General features: G+C 39.9%; 1 long non-coding RNA gene across 1 annotated transcript; it reads left to right on the forward strand.

Moving 5' to 3' along the window:
* Nucleotides 1–9568: 9568 nt before the first annotated feature.
* On the forward strand, nucleotides 9569–17536 carry LOC142181608 (uncharacterized). The gene is made up of 2 exons (XR_012710312.1): nucleotides 9569–10139; nucleotides 17254–17536. It is a non-coding gene; the product is annotated as an uncharacterized LOC142181608 (long non-coding RNA).
* Nucleotides 17537–17958: the final 422 nt, after the last annotated feature.

Raw genomic sequence — 17958 nt, forward strand, 5'->3', positions numbered from 1 at the left:
GTTGTTTGTAATTAGATCTATCGAGGTTGTCCCTTCGAGATTAAAAATATAGTCTTCCCTACTGATTTGATTGAAATACATTTCCAAGACTATAATGTCATCGTCGGTATAGATTAGCTTCGTAGATATCATATTGTAGTGGATTGTAGGTCAAAACGTGTGACCTTTAAAGCTCTTATATTTTCACATATTATTATTCAAGGTTAAAGATCATTGACATCTAATATTATTTCCGTAGTTTTGGAAAGAAAGATGATTAGTTAAGGTTGTGAAGCTTATCTTGCCCATATAGTTGATACACACCTAGAAAGTCCAAGCCTTAAAGATATACCAGTTGTATCTGAATTTCCTGGTGTTTTCCTTGAAAATCTTCTTGGGTTGCCCTCAGAAAGGAAAGTTGAATTTCCTATAGAGGTTATTCTAGGAACTACTCCTATTTCTATAATTCCTTACTGAATGGCTCCAGCAGAATTCAAGGAGTTGAAAATTCAATTGCAAGAACTTTTTGAGAATGGTTTTATTTGCCCAAGTGTTTCTTCTTGGGGAGCTCCTATTTTATTTGTGAAAAATAAAGATGGAACACTTCAACTTTGTATTGATTGTCGACAATTGAATAAGGTTACAACTAAGAATAGATATCCATTGCCTAGGATCGTTGATTTATTTGACCAGCTAAAGAGTGTTAGGCTGTTCTCAAAAATTGAATTGAGGTCTGTGTATTACCAAGTGTGAGTAAGAGAGCAAGATGTCCCTAAAACTACCTTTCAGAACTCGATATGGTCATTATGAATTTTTGGTGATGCCATTTGGTTGACAAATGCTCCTGCGGTGTTCATGGATCTAATCAATCGTGTATTCAGGAATAGAGAATATTATGATGAACATCTCTAGATTGTTTTGCGAATATTAGAGGAGAAAAATCTCTATACCAAGATTTCCAAAATGAATTTTGTCTTAGTTAAGTGGATTTTTTGGGGCATGTTATGTCAGGTAAAGGTGTGAAAGTTGATCCTAGTAAGATTCAAACTATTGTTGAATGGAAACTGCCTAAAAGTCCAACTGAAATAAGAGGTTTCTTGGGCTTAACGGGATACTATAAAGGGTTTGTCAAAGGCTTCTCCATTATAGCCTCTCCTTTGACTAAACTTTTGAGGAAGGACGTCAAGTTCACGTGGGATGACAAATGCCAAGAGAGCTTTGAAAAGCTAAAATCTTTATTGACTAAAGCTCTTATACATACTCTACCAACTAAAGGGAAATAGTATGTGATATATAGTGATGTTTCTCATCATAGTTTGGGTTGTGTTTTGATGCAAGAAGGGAAAGTGGTTAGGTATGCCTCTCGTAAATTGAAACCACATGAGTTGAATTATCCTACTCACAACCTTGAGCTTGCTTCCATAGTGTTCGCTTTGAAAATTTGAAGACATTATTTGTATGGAGAACAGTGTCATATATTCACCAATCATAAGAGTTTGAAGTACTTGGTCACACAAAAAGATTTGAATTAGAAATAGTATAGATGGCTTGAGCTTATCAAAGATTATGACTGCACAATTGACTACCATCCCAGTAAAGTCAATGTTGTTGCCGATGCTCTAAGTTGCAAATCCTTTGCTGGTTTATCTCTAAGTCATTTGCCTTTGTTTTTTGAATTGAGAGCCAAAAATTCTTGTCTTGCATTTAAAGCTGATGGTTCTATTATTGTTAGTTTGCAATTCAAGCCATTTCTACTCGAACAGATAAAAGAAGCATAGAAATTGGATGAGAAGCTTGTGAAACTGATCAAAGAAGTTCAAAATGGAGAAAAGCTTGATTTTAAATTGAGGGAGGATAGTATCCTATTTTATCAAAATAGGTCATGTTTTCCTAAAGATGATAAATTGAGGAAAGAAATTCTAAATGAAGCACATACATCACCATATGCAATGCATCTTGGAGGCATTAAAATGTACTAAACCATCAAAGAACACTACTAGTGGAATGTTATGAAGAAAGATATTGCAGAGTTATCTCTAAATGCTTGATTTGTCAACAAATAAAGGCTGAGCATCAAGTTCCGGTTGGTTAGCTACAACCCTTGTCTATACTAGAGTGGAAATGGGAGAGAACAATTATGGACTTTGTTTCTGGGATTCCACACACTCAAAGAAATCATGATGCAATTTGAACTATAGTTGATAGGCTAACCAAGAGTGCTCATTTCTTAGCAATCAGAATGGACTACACACTTGAATGTTTAGAGAAATTGTACGTTAATGAGATTGTAAGACTATATGGGGTTCCTATTTCTATTGTATATGACCAAGACCCGGGGTTTACATAATGATTTTGGAGAGCCGTACAAGAAGCTTTGGGCACCAAATTGAACTTTAGTACTTATTTCCATTCTCAGATAGGCGGTCTGTCCGAGAGGTAATACAAATCTTAGAGGATATGCTTCGAGCCTGCTGTAACGACCTAGCCAATCATTTTAAGAATTAATGCCCCAATCTCCTATTAACTACTTTTTCGGTGTTTGTTTTTGCTATTTTGATTTTCTAGGATGATTCATTGTGAGTTTCGGAGTGTTTTGGGAGACTTAGTCCCGCAATGAGAGCTTAAGCTTTAGAATTTGGATCGTAGTTGGAGTAGTGTGAAGATAGCCTTGGAATGGAATTTTCGTCAATTCCGTTAGCTTCGTTGGGTAATTTTGGGCTTAGGGGCGTTTCAGATTGTGTTTTGGAGGTCCGTAGCTTATTTAGGCTTGAAATGCCGAGAGTTGAATTTTTGAAGTTTTGGGATCAATAGTGAAATTTTGATATCGAGGTCGGAATCCGATTCTGAAAGTTGGAATAGCTTTGTAGTGTTGAATGTGACTTGTGTGCAAAATTTGGGGTCAATCGGACTTGGTTTGGTTGGTTTCGGCATCGGTTGTAGGATTCTTGAAATTCTAAGTTCTTTAGGTTTGGATTGGAGAGTGATTCGTAGTTTAAGCGTTTATTTGATGTGGTTTGGGGGTTGTACTAAGTTTGTATGATGTTTTAGGATTTGTTGGTATGTTTGGTTGAGGTCCCGAGGGCCTCGGGTGTGTTTCAGATCCTCAACGGACCATTTTTGGACTTGGAGAAGGATCAGATTTTTCTGGTTTTTCTGTTGCAGACTTTCCTTCATCACGATCGCATGAGGAGGCTGGCAATCGCAAAAGCTTAGATGAGGCAGAGGGAATTTGGTTCTACACGATCACTGGAAAAGGAATGTGAATGCCTAGTATTGGCAGAAGGTTGAATCGCGAACGCGTGGGCTATGAAACGTTCACGAAGAGGAAGAAGTGAGGAAGCTGTGGAGTGGGAGTTTCTCTCTGCGATCGTGTGAGGTTACCCACGATCGCGTAGACCTGAGCAGTGTAAGCATCGTGTTCTTGTGGAGAGTATCTCGTTCGCGTAGGGTAAATCTGGGAGCTAGCAAAGCTGCTCTTCGCGATCACGATTAAGGTCGCGTCTAGGCAGAACATAAAGTTCAGAATCAAGGGTTTTAAGTTCATATCACAAATTGAATTGGGAGCTCATTAGGAGATGAATGTTTGAAAGATTTTCAGAGGGAGTTTGCGGGTAATGATTCTTAACTCCTTTTTGCTTGTAACCCATTAATCTAAACATGAATTCATCATCTAATTTCGGATTTGGGGTGAGAAATTGGGGAAATTTTTGAAAAAGTTCTTAGGCCTAATTTTGGGGTTTTAATCAAGATTTTGGTATCGGATTAGAGTAATTTTGGTTTGGTTAGACTTGTGAGTGAATGGGGGTTCATAATCTATAACTTTTACCCGATTTCGAGGCATAGGCCCAAGGAGGATTTTTGGGCATTTTTTTATTTTCTTGCCTTAGCTTCGATTTCATTAGATAAATTAGTTATTTGTAGTTGTATTTACATTATGATATTAATTTGATTAGATTTGGGTCACCCGGAGTTGGATACTCGTGGCAAGAGCGTGATTTCAGATTGATTTTGAGCTGGTTCGAGGTAAGTGGCTTGCCTAACCTTGTGTGGGGAAAACTCCCCTTCGGATTTTGTTGTTGTTTGTTATATGAGTGTCGTGTACGTGAGGTGACAGTGAGTATACGTGCTAATTGTTGAAAAACCCTATTTTTATTAAGTAAATATCTGTGTTTTCTTGTAATTGAGCATTTCTTGTACTTGAAGCCTCTTGTTTAGCTTAGGAAAAGCATGCCTACATGTTCTAATTGTTTTACTTGCTTTAACTACTTGTATCCTGTGCAGCATGTTTAGAGTAGAATTTCTATTTATTCATGAATAGAACCATAGTTTCCTTCTTGATATTGTTGTTTGTTTACTTTGGGACTACGGGACGATATCCCGAGAGATCCTCCTGCATGTTTACTTTGGAAATACGGATCGGTATTTCGGGAGAACCCCCTGCACGTTTATATTTGGGACTACGGGACGACACCCGTGAGATTCTCCTGTACTGGATATTTACTTTGGGACTACGGATTGGTATTCCGGGAGATCCTATGCACATTTATGTTTGGGACTACGGGACGATATCCTGAGAGATCCCTTGTTGCTATTTTTGTGTACTGAGTTACATTCTTCCTGTGATTTTATTCTCTATCAACTGTTTGTACTCTAATTATACTGTTGCATTTTATACTGTCTTACCTCATTTATGTATATAACCAGTAGGGCCCTGACCTTCCTCGTCACTACTCGACCGAGGTTAGGCTTGACACTTACTGTGTACCACTGTGGTGTATTCATGCCCTTTCTTGCACATGTTTTTCGTGTGCAGATCCAGGTTCTTCGGCCAAGCCATAATATCAGTGAGGCGAGGCGACCTTCAGAGACTTCTAGGTATATCTACCGCTTTCGCAGACCGAGGAGTCCCTCTCAATTCTCCCCTCTAGCTTTAGCTCTCCTGTATTTACTTTTGTTTAGACATTCTGGAGATAGAACACTTTGTAGTTATACTACAACTTTTGATTTCATGAGATTACGTGTTTTGGGAGTGTTGTTGTTGGTCGAGAGTGTTATTATGGTATATGCCGAGCGGCATTTTAAACTTTCTTTATTATATTTCCCCGTAAATTGCTAGTTTTGTATCTTTATTTCCTTTTTCCGCAAATTGTTAGGCTTACCTAGTTGTAGAGGCTAGGTGTCGTCACGACAGTTCACGAAGGGAGATATTGGGTTGTGACAAGTTGGTATCAGAGCTCTAGGTTCATAGGAGTCATGAATCATAAGACGGTTTATTAGAGTCTCGCGGATCGGTATGGAGACATCTGTACTTATCTATGAGAGGCTATGTAACTGTTAGGAAAATTCTACTTCATTTGATTTCCTTGTCATGCGAGATTTTTGATATCGAAATTCTAAACTTCGGTCTTCTATTGTCTCACAGATGGTAAGGACACGTGCTACCAGAGATGACCAGGCACCCACACCCCCCGCTAGAGCCGTTAGAGGTCGGGGCCAGGGTAGAGGCTGAGGACGCGCCTATGGTGCATCCAGAGTACATGTGCGAGCTGCAACAACCACTAGTATTCCCAACCAGAGTCCAGACACCTGATACACCTATTGCTACTACTATTCCAGCTCTTCCGGAGACCCTTGCACAGTTCGTGAGCATGTACACCACTCTAGCTCAGATAAGGTTGATTCCCCTTGTTGCAGCCACATCCCAGGCCGAGAGAGGAGCACAAACTCCCGCCGCCCGCACTCCTGAGCAGCAGGTCCAGGTTGATAAGATCCCAGAGGTTATACCTGTATCATCGGTAGCCACAATTCAGCCCGAGGATAGGGCAGCGGCTTTCTAAGATGAGTAGCGGAGGCTTAAGAGGTTCAAGAAATACAAGCCTCATGTATTCAGTGGTTTAGCATCAGATGATGTCCTGGGATTTCTAGTGGAGTGTTACCGTATCCTCCACACTATGGGTATATCAGGATAGAGTGGGGTTTCTTTCACTGCCTTCCAGCTTTGAGGAGCAGCCTACCAGTGGTGGTGTACTTTTGAGTTAGACAGTCCAGCTGAGGCAACATCCCTTAATTGGACTCAGTTTTTAGATATGTTCCTGAAAGAGTTCGTCCCTTAGAGCCTTAGAGACGCATGGCGCGTAGAGTTTTAGTATTTGCGCCAAGGCACTATGATTGTTTCGGAGTATGTTGTCCGTTTCATTGACTTGGCTAGGCATGCACCAGCCTTGGTTGCTACAGTTTGTGAGTGAGTTTGTCGGTTTATTGAGGGGCTCATTCCCAGCATCAGGTCTAGCATGGCTCGGGAGTTGGAGATGGATATTTCTTATTAGTAGGTGGTGAGCATTGCTAGGAGAATAGAGGGTATGCATGCTCGGGATAGAGAGGAGAGGTAGGCCAAGAAGTCTCGAGAGTCGGGCCATTCTTCTGGTGTTCGTGCTCCAGCTGCAGTTCGTCATGGTAGGGGTTATATGAGTCACCCCATTCATTCAGATCTTCCAGCAGCCAATGGTATTCAGGCTCCTCCTAGGCCTCAGGAGCCTTATTATGCACCTCCAGTATCTAGTGCGCCTCCTGCACGGGGTACTTTCAGTGGTCACTCCGGCAGACCTGGCCCGAGCTAGTCACAGCCACCACATCCTCCCAGAGCTTGTTTTGAGTGTGGTGCACACGCCATATGGTGAGGTATTTCCCCAGACTTAGGAGGTGTGCACCTCCATAGACTTCTCAGCCACAGCGTGCCCCGCAAAGTTCCCAAGCTATGGTTACAGCACCAGTTGCTACCCCACCTGCTCAGCCAGCTAGAGGTGGAGGTTGGGGAGGTAGAGGTCACCCTAGAGAGGTAGGCCAGGCCAGATATTATGCCCTTCCTGCCTGTACCGACGTTGTCGCCTCCAATTCTGTCATCACATGTATTGTCCTTGTTTGTCGTAGAGATGCATCAATTTTATTCGATCCAGGCTCCATTTATTCTTGTGTGTCTTCTTATTTTTCCCCACATTTGGGTGTATCTTGGGATTCCTTGAGTTCCCCTATTTATGTTTCTACTCCTGTGGGAGATTCTCTTATTGTGGACCACATTTATCGGTCATGTTTGGTTGCTCTTAGTGGTTTTGAGACCAAAACCGGTTTATTATTGCTCAGCATGGTAGATTTCGATGTTATCTTGGGCATGGACTGGTTGTCACCCCATTACACTATGCTTGATTGTCACGCCAAAACTGTGACACTGGATATGCCAGGTGTACCGCGAGTAGGATGGAGGGGTACTTTAGATCACACTCCCAGTAGAGTTATTTCATTCCTTAAGGCTAATTGAATGGTTGAGAATGGGTGTGACACGTACATAGCTTATGTAAGAGATATTAGTATTGATACCATTACAATTGATTCAGTCCCAGTAGTATGGGACTTCCCTGATGTGTTTCCAGCTGATCTTCCGGGTATGCCACCCAATAGCATTTTTCATTTCGGCATTGATTTGTTGTCGGGTACTCAGCCCATTTCTATTCCTCCTTATTATATGGCTCCTCTTGAGTTGAAGGAGTTGAAGGAGCAGTTGCAGGAATTGCTTGATAAGGGTTTTATTCGGCCCAGTGTATCACCTTGGGGTGCTCCTATCTTGTTTGTGAAAAAAAAGAATGGTTTTATGCGTATATGCATTGATTATCGCCAGTTAAACAAAGTTACAGTGAAGAACCGGTATCCTTTGCCTCATATTGATGATTTGTTTGACCAGTTATAGGGTGCCCGAGTGTTTTCTAAGATTGACTTGCGTTCAGGTTACCATTAGTTGAAGATTCGAGAGCAAGATATCCCGAAGACTGCTTTTAGGACTCGGTATGGTCATTACGAGTTCCTTGTTATGTCATTTGGGCTGACCAATGCTCCAGCAGCCTTCATGCATTTGATGCATAGTGTGTTCCGGCCATATCTTGACTCGTTCATCATTGTCTTTATTGATGATATTCTGGTATATTCCCAAAGTCGGGAAGATCATGGGCAGCACCTGAGGATAATGCTTCAGACTTTAAGAGAGAACAAATTATATGCAAAGTTCTCAAAATTTGAGTTCTGGTTGGATTCTGTGGCATTCTTGGGTCACGTGGTATCGAGTGAGGTGATAAAGGTGGATTCGAAGAAAGTGGAAGCAGTGCAAAGTTGGCCCAGACCACCCTCATCTACAGAGATCTGCAGTTTTCTTGGCTTGGTGGGTTATTACCGTCTTTGTTGAGGGGTTTTCATCTATTGTTGTACCTATGACCAGGCTGACCCAGAAGGGTGCTCCATTACAATGGACGAAAGTGGGTGAGGAGAGTTTCCAGAAGCTCAAGATAGCATTGACTACAGCCCCAGTTTGATGTTGCCTACAGGTTTGGGGTCTTATACTGTCTATTGTGATGCCTCGAGGATTGGCCTTGGAAAGGTATTGATGCAGGACAGTAGAGTGATTGCCTACGCGTCCAGACAGTTGAAGGTGCATGAGAAGAATTATACTATCCATGATCTCGAGTTAGCTGCTATTGTTCATGCCTTAAAGTTCTAGCATCATTATTTGTACGTTGTTCCTTGTGAGATTTACACTTATCACTGGAGTTTGCAGCATCTGTTCAAGCAGAAGGATCTTAATTTGCTCTAGAGGAGGTGGTTGGATCTGCTGAATGACTATGATATCACTATCTTGTATCACTCGGGCAAGACCAATGTTGTGGACGATGCTTTGAGTAGTTGGGCGGAGAGTTTTGGGAGTTTGGCTTATTTACCAGCAGCGGAGAGGCCTATGGCGATGGATGTTTAGGCCTTAGCCAGCCAGTTTGTGAGATTGGATCTTTCGGAGCCTAGTCGGGTTCTAGCTTGCATGATTTCTCTGTCTTCCTTATTTGATCGTATCAGGGAGCGTCATTATGATGACCCTCATTTACTCGTCCTCAAGGACAAGGTTCTACACGGTGATGCCAGAGATGTGACTATTGGTAATGACGTGGTGTGAGCACGTGATTTTTGCCTTATATGAATTACTCCTACAGAATCCCAAGGAAATAGATTTTTTCTAATTATTTACCATTTTATAGGATTTTGTAGGATTTTTATTAATTGTTTGCATTTTGTGCACGTTTAATTTTTATTTTTATCATAAAAAAATACCAAAAATATCATACATTGCATTTAGGATTTGTTTACATTGATAGAATTAATCAGTAATTATTTGCTTTATAAAAATTTGAAATCACAAAAAATAGCTCATTTTTACATTTTTGTCTTTTAATTTTGGTTTATTGATTTTCCACTTTTAATATAGATTTAAGTGAGGTTTATAATTTTTATATAGTTAATTAGTTTAATTTCATATTTTTTGATAATCTAGGATATTAATTTTAGGATTTTTAATTCTAGAAGAAGAAAAAGAAAACAAAGGAAAAGGAATGAAAGTGGGATTTTAATATGAATTGGGATAATTCTTGTACCCAAATCAGGCCCAAATCCCAGCCTAAAAACTACCCAAACTCGTCCAAACCACCCAGGCCCAAAAACCGACCCGACCCGCTGACCCAACCTCCCTCTTTTAAATTAAAAACCTAGCTAAGACCAAGAGGGAGGATCAGATCCTTAGACCTCTTGAGAAGGGAAACGACGCTCCCTTCTTCTCCTTCTACAGAGATCCAAGCAAAATCATACCCCTCCTCTCCAAAATTGCACACAAACAGACCCCTCTTTTTTTTTTCTTCATCTTCATTTTTTCGAAAACACACACAGAGAAAATCAGAACCCCGATGTTGCTGCGCAACCTGCCAGCGCCATAACAAAAAAAAAAGTAATAACTCTTTCTTCTCCAACCATCTTGCTCATGAGAACAGATCGGAAGTTGAGAGTAAATAACTGAAAACCAAAATATTAAGCAGTAAAATTGGATTCGTGCTCTGCAAATACTGCTCTATTTTTTATTTTTGTTGATTTTCGTTTTCAAATCTGAGTGTTGCTTTGGTGGCCGCTTCGAATATACTGGGAATGTCGAAATGTTTGAGTTTTATTTTTCAAGGCTAAATCGAGAGCTAAGAAGGCTGCTCGTTGCTGCGGGTTGCAACTTTGTTGGACTCCTAGTTCATTTCTTTGCTTTCCCAAGTTAGCCTTCATTCAGGAGTGGAGTACTTCTGCTCTCTTCAAGTTAGGTACATCTTTTGAATCTTGAAATTACTTTTGGATACATAAATATACTTGATTTGGTTTGATGTCTTACTTCAACAAGATTTATGATTTGCATAAACCGCACCACCATCTCCATAGGACAAATATATTACCTGTGGCATCATTATATTGTGCGCAAATCAACAATGAGGTGTTATACTTGCATAAATAAATTGTTCCCATCAATGAATCAGTTAGTTGATTAACAACTGGAAGCAATTAACAAACAGACTTGGTTGAATTCACGATACTGAGATGTTAATTGAGCATTTGTAAGGAAGAAACAATAAAAAATTTCCTAGTTTCATGATTATTTCTTTCAGTTGCTGTTTATAATAATATTTACCATGGATTAACTTGCTAATTTTTTTTTTTAAAGTTTGAGGCTCAAAACTATTGAAAACAGTAAGAGGGCGTATGTATTTTAGCAGGATATATATGATATTCGTTAGCTGCTATTTCTTACTGACTCTGTATGGTATTGAAGTTTAGCCATGAATGTTTTTCCCTTTGTTTCGTCACTTTAGGTAGTTATTTGGCATTTTTCTTCCTCATGTTTAGATTGTTGTTATCCAAATGTTTGTCACAATAGGTGCTTATACATATTCTGAAAGATTTTAATTTGTCTTAATAGTTGCTTATACATGTTCTAAAAGATTATAGTAATTTTAATTCCTCAAAAATACTCTTTTCATCAAATAAGTTCAATCAATAACTCATGGCCCTCACTTAATTAATTTTAATCCTTTAGAAATTGAGGTGTGCCATTTAGTTGAATTTTCCATGGCCCTCGCAAACTTGAAAGTGTGTAGTTGCTTTAGGCGCGTAATTTAAATTAATTTCCTTAAACTCGGGTGTGCATTTCATGTGACCCAAATCCAAATCTCAACAACGTTAAATAAAATGTGTCAAGGACTACGGGTGCATTTCATGTGGCGTGGTTCAAGACATGTTTTATATAACGTTGAATCTTCCTAAAACTAATTAAAAGCGGCTAATAAGTTAAAAATGTACCATAGGCTAAAACATGTAATAAATCAGATATTAGACCAATTATAATAGTTTAAGCGACCGTGCTAGAACCACGGAATCTGGGGGTGTCTAACACCTTCCCTCGGGTTAACAGAATTCCTTATTCAGAATTTCTGGTTCGCAGACTTCAAAACGAAAGTCGAATTTTCCTCGATTTGGGATTTTAAAATAAACCGGTGACTTGGGACACCAGAAAGCAAACCATCCCAAGTGGCGGCTCTGAATAAATAAATAAATAATCTCATTTCGAATAATATCACTTAAAGTGGAAAAAGTCCCTTGTACTACCTTCGGGTAGTGTAAAAAGGAGGTATGACAGCTCTGACGACTCTACTGGGGACAAGAACCTAGAATTTCTGGTTCAGGGTTCAGAATTCGAGCTTAGAATAACTGTTATACTTGACTTTTATCTATTATCTGATTTTTTTGCGTGTTTGAGCCTAATGTGCTAAATACCGCTTTTTACCGCTTTAATATTGCTTGAACTGTATATAAGCTGTTACGAAAACCCTCTTCTCCCTGAGTCTTCTATATCAGTTGGGAAGTGTGCACTTCGTGTGACTTCTTTTCTGTTAGAGTCATATCCCAATTTTAGAACGAGGTTCGGACAAGTTGCAAAGCCGGTGAAGCTTCTGTATTCCCGGTACGCTGCCCCTCCCCCTCAGCTCGAGCTGTCCGCACGGTTAAGCCAGGTCTAAAACAATACACCAAGGTTTTAAACCTAGAATAACATAGCCTCATGCCGGATCCCTAGTAGGAACGCTTGTTTGCATCACGTGCATTTGACTTTGGGGACTCAACATAGGGGTTGGGTCCGTCTAGGACAGGTGTACCCAAATTAAAAGACCATCATGATGCATCTTACGTGCTACTTGCGTATCTGTCTGTTTCGTCTTGCATGTTGACTGGCTTCTAGAATAGGGAAAGAAAATGAAAAAAAAAAGAATCAAAAAAAAAAATCGAAGAGAAAAAATCAAGAGTGAGAAGTAGGTATTTGAATTATCCTGAAACTCTACCGAAATTTTTAAAAAAGAGGAAAAGTTATTTCAAATAATTCAATTTTTGTTCCGTCAAAAAAGGTGAACTACGCAGGTCTGATTCACACCGGATGTGAGATACGTAGGCAAACTTCATCGGTTCCGGCTCATAATTTTCAAAATAAAAAATCAAAAATATTTTCCTTTACTTCCTCTCTAGAAAAGTCTTTGTTTTAGACACCATTTTTTTAAAAAAATCCAAAAAAATATTTTTATTTACTTCTTTCTTTAGAAAGTCTTTCTTTTAGACCCCAATTTTTTTTAAAAAAAAAGTAAATACAAAAATATTTTCTTCTAATCTCTCTCAAAATACAAAAATATTTGTTTGCAAATTCAAAAAAAATTCTCTTTTCTTTTGTAGTATTTCTTTCATAAATTCAAAGTAAAATTCCAAAAAAATATTTTCTTTCTTCTTCAGAAGTTTTTCTTTCGAAATTTTCAGAAATAAAGAAAAGAAAAAGAAGTTAAAATTCAAGAAAATAATTTTTTCTTTTCTTTAGAAGTCTTTCTTTTCAAAAATCCTTAAAAAACAAATTTGAAATCCAAAAATATTTTTTTTCCTCTTTGTAAGTATTTCTTTCGAAAAAAAACAACGAATTTCAAAATAAAAAAAAGAGTTAGTTTATTTACTTTATTCATGATCTTCCCGAACTACGCAAGATCTGATTCATGATCCCACATGATACGTAGGCAACCCACATCAGGTTCGATTCACCATTAAGAAGAAATGAAAAAAAATGAAAAAATGGAAAAATGGAAAAAATGTTGATAATAATAAGGACTGACTGAGTCCATTCTAACATGTTTTGTTTTGAATTGTGAAGAAAGTTGAGGTGGTCGGTTTGTGATAAGCTGGAAACACAGGATCCAAGGAAAAATGATCACTGACATCGAAGCTGTTATAAGTGCTCAAGAGACTCATGGTCAGAGGGTTCAACCAGAGTCTACTGTGTTTGAGAAAAATAAAATACTGAAACAATAAATGACTGAAATGTGCCAAGCATGGGACAGTGGTCAAGGACAGCCTCGTCATGCACAACAAGAGCAGTACCACTCTCCTGAGTACCACTCGTACTCGTTTGATCTTCCTACAAACATTGAGAAGCCTGCCCGAAAGATGGTACAGGAAGAAATGACCCAAAGAGTGAAAATCTTAGAACAACGGTTGAAAAATATGCAAGGGTTGGCAGGTCAAAAGAGTGTTGCCTTCAAAGATCTATGTATGTTCTCCGATGTCCACTTGCCACCTGGTTTCAAGACTCCCAAATTTGAAAAGTATGATGGACATGGAGACCCCATAGCCCACCTGAAAAGGTATTGCAATCAATTAAGAGGTGCGGGAAGAAATGAAGAATTGTTGATGGCTTATTTTGGGAAAATCCTAACGGGAGTAGCCTCCGAATGGTTTATGGATCAAGACATGTCTCGCTGGTATGTCTGGGATGACATGGCACAGGCCTTTGTCAAATAGTTCCAATACAACATTGACATTGCCCCAGACCGCAATTCCCTTTCAAACATGAAGAAGAAACCAACTAAAAGTTTCAGGGAATATGCCATTAAATGGAGAGAGCAAGAGGCCAGAGTTAAGCCACCCATGGATGAGCACGAGATAATCACTGTCTTCCTTCAGGCTCAAGAGCCAGATTATTTTCAAAACTTGATGTCCGCAGTAGGTAAATCTTTCTCAGAAGCAATCAAAATGGGGGAAATGATTGAGAATGGTCTTAAGACATGCAAAATTATAAGTCAAGCAATACTCAAAGCCACAACTCAGGCTGTCCCGATTGAATTCGATAATTTCAGTAGCACGAATGAGAAGGATGAAGAAATCATGATGATAACAGGTTCGAGAAGAGGTCCCAGGAAAACACCTCGAAGATATGCGCAGCCTCATCAGGTTTCCCATGACTCCCTTGAGCATTGCTATCCAGCTCAGAACACACAATACTCTGTCGCTCCACATCAGTATGTTGTCCAGCCACCAAAACACCCCAGAAGGCGAGCACGAGCATCACAAAATCTCCACCAGCTTCCACAAAATTTTTGGGTACCCTATAATCCACATCCAGGCCAGAGGTATAAGGGGTACAAAAGTTGAAAGATAATTTTACACCAATAGGAGAGTCTTATGCAAGCTTGTTTGAGAAATTAAAGCATTATGACATGATTGCACTATTCCTCCAAATCATGTGGACCCACGTGCACGAAGCTTTAACCCTTCTAAAAGGTGTGAATACCATTCCAATGCCCAGGGGCACAATGTTGAAAGCTGTCAGGATTTGAAAAGAGAAATAGAAAGGATGATCCAGGAAAACCTGATTGTGATCCAAGACAGTGACACCCAGAATATCGTGCAGAATCCTTTACCTACACATGATGATGCACACTTTGTGGGGATGATGTGTGGTGACATGGAGTATGAGAATCCTCTCGGGAACTTGCTAACTGAAGTTAATGATGTTGAAATTGGAGAAGGCTCTGTTGATTCTGATGAGCAAATTTGTGGCTAAATGCCAAGCCTAGCAATTGAAAAGTCATTCCCTCCTCACCAGGAAGAAATATTGGTAGCTTGTTTTGATGTTTTTTCTATTATTGGGGTTATTTCATATGACGACCCGGCCAGTCATCTCATGAGTTACTGCTCGGTTTCCCCCATCTAACTTCTTTATGCTTCGTTATCCGTGTTTTATGTGATCGAGTTGATTAGTTCGACTTCGGAGAGGATTTGGTAAGAAATGAGACACTTAGTCTCTTTTAAGAAGGCTTAAGTTGGAAAAGTCAACCGGGTATTAACTTATGTGTTAGAAGGCTCGGAAGGGAGTTCTGATGGTTCGATAAGCTTCGGGAGGTGATTTGTGACTTAGGAGCACGATCGGAATGAGTTTTGGAGTTGTAGAGAAGATTTAGGCTTGATTTGGCGAAATTGATATTTCGGCAACTCCGGTTGATAGGCGATATTTTGATATAGGGGTCGGAATGGAATTCTGAGAGTTGCAGTAGCTTCATTGTGTCATTTGGTGATTTGATGTTGTTGTGAGCATTCCGAAGTTTTGAGGAAGTTTGAACGATGTCATGCAATGTGTTGGTACAATTGGTTTGAAGTTCCGGGAGTTTCGGGTAGGTTCCGGGATGTTTTAGTGCAAAAATCATAGCTGTAGCAGGTCTACAGGGGTTACAGGCCCCGAAACTCACTCACGCGGTATGCATAAAAATAAGTGCGCCCATGTTGAGTTCTGTGCGGACCGCACAAAAGCGGCCGCGGCAGGTGTCGCGCGGACCGTACAAAAGTGGGCGCGGTCGCAGTGAAGAACCCTCCCGCTGGTCCAACTTCGGAAGCTCATATCTTTTGATCTACAAAGAATTGTGAGGTGATTCAAAAACGAAAGTTGTAGCCCTTAGTGTCTAGTTTCTACAAAGGTAAAGATATTGCAACTCCCGCGGTCTTTTTGGTGCGGCCCGCGGTAGCTGGAACCTGAGGGGTACCTATAAATACAAGGTTTTGGGTTTTATTTAATATTTTAACCTAGAGAGCTCAGATTTTGGCGATTTTTCAAAGGTTTATCAAGAAATTCATCGGGGTAAGTGATTTTAACTTAGATTTGGCTAGAATACATGAATCTATCACTGAATTCATCATTTAATTCGTGATTTGAGATGGAATTTGGGAAGAAAATTGTGAAACCTTTCAAAAATGTAAAATGATGATTTGAAGGACCAAATGGTATCGGAATTGGATAATTTTGGTATGGTTAGACTCGTGAGGGTATGAGGATTCGGAAAATGTAAATTTTACCCAATTGCGAGACGTGGGCCCGGGGCTTGGGTTTTGTCAATTTCGGGATTTTTGATATTTTTCGAATGTTTTCGCTTGGGCTTTGTTCCCTTAGCATATTGTGATGTATTCGTTCTGATTTTGGATAGATTCGATGCTCGTGGAGGCCAATTCGAGGGGCAAATGTGTTGCAAGCTAGAGAATTAGCCAGTTCGAGGTGAGTAATGGTTGTAAATGATGTCCTGAGGGCTTGAAACCCCGGATTGCACATCGTAGTGCTATATTGAGGCAAGATACGCGTTGGATGATGAGCGTGGGGTCTTTCACTACTGGGGATTTATGACTTGGTCCATCCCGATTGATGATTTTACCGAATATTTGACTGAAATTCAATTGTTATCATCATGATTTGGGCTGATTGCCATACTTGGGCTGATTGCCAACTATTTGAACCCTTCGAGGATTTTTATCACTGTTTCCTCACGGCTTAACTTATTATTTGAACTCAGTCCCGTTGATATCTACTGTTTTACAAACTCAGCCACTTTTACTCAGATTTGAAACTTAAATGATATTTCTACATCATGTTTTGGGCTGAGAACTACTGTTTTACTAATGCCCAAGGGGCTTGTGATGATTTTTGGACTGAGTGAGGCCGAGGGCCATATGTGAGGATATGCTGAGTGATATGAGGTTGAGGGCCTGAGATACCTTATATGCCATGAGGTGGCTTGAGTGATGTGAGGCCGAGTGCCGAGTGATGTGAGGACGAGTGTCGAGTGATGATTCCACGAGGTGGCTTGATATAGCGCTTGGGCCGTAAGGGCCCCCTCCAGAGTCTGCACACCCACAGTGAGCGCGGGTAACCATTGTTCTGAGTGATTGATGCTATGCCCGAGGGGCTGATATGAGTGATTGTGAGGTAGCTTGAGGGGCTGATACTATTCCGAGAGTGAGCTTGAGGGGCTGATACTGTACTAAGAGTGAGCCCGAGGGGCTGATACTATGCTGAGCGATTGATAGTGTGCCCGAGGGTCGGATTTCTACTTGTTATTTACCTGTTAAATTACCTGTTTTACTTGTTTTAAAAAGGAATATCATTTGATTCTTCAGTGATTTACTGCTTTAAGTGATTTTACTGCTTAATATGGAATTGCTTTGTGTCTTTACGTGTTTTCATACTTTCAACCATTATTTATAATTGTTACTCACTGAGTCGGAGTACTCACATTACTCCATGCACCATGTGTGCAGATTCAGGCATCGCAGAGTCCGCTCCTGAGTGATGATTTCTCCCAGTCCAGGCAGTGATTTGGAGACTACGAGGTAGCTGTTGGTGTTCGCAGCCCCGTGACTCCTTTATCCTATCATTTCCATATTTTTTTGAACTATTGTATCGGATTTTGTGTTCAGTAGACTTGTATCCAGACTTCTTAGTTGCTCATGACTTGTGACACCCCGGTTTGGGCTGTGTCGGGATGGTTCCTGCTGTTGTTAACGTTAAAATTCCATAATTTATGAGTATTATATTATATGTTATTACTGTTTATGATGATTAACTATTTAAAAGAGGTGTTTCTTTTTTGTCTGGCTGGCCTTGTCTTCACGAGAGGCGCCATCACGACCGGGTTCGGGGATTGGGTCATGACATTTCAAGGTTGTGATCCAGATTTTATTTGTTTTATTGAGTCAAACACTTCTATCCCTCCATTCTGTTTGTGTGAGTCTTGTATGTCTGTTCTGTTGCTATTTTCATTATTCAGGTTATTTTAGGGTTGTTACTCGTATTTTAGGTTGCTTGTTTAGTTGTAAAACCCTTTCATCCTTTACTCTATAAAATACAGTTTGTCTTTTTGTGTCATTCTGTTCCTAGTTCTTTTCTCGCTAGTTCTAATGACATGACATGCATGCGGAAAATTTTGCCAGATCTTAGGAACTGATTTAATCTGGAATTCGATA

Source organism: Nicotiana tabacum, chromosome 6, assembly GCF_000715075.1.
Source record: "Nicotiana tabacum cultivar K326 chromosome 6, ASM71507v2, whole genome shotgun sequence".
In the NCBI taxonomy this organism is placed as follows: Eukaryota; Viridiplantae; Streptophyta; class Magnoliopsida; order Solanales; family Solanaceae; genus Nicotiana; species Nicotiana tabacum.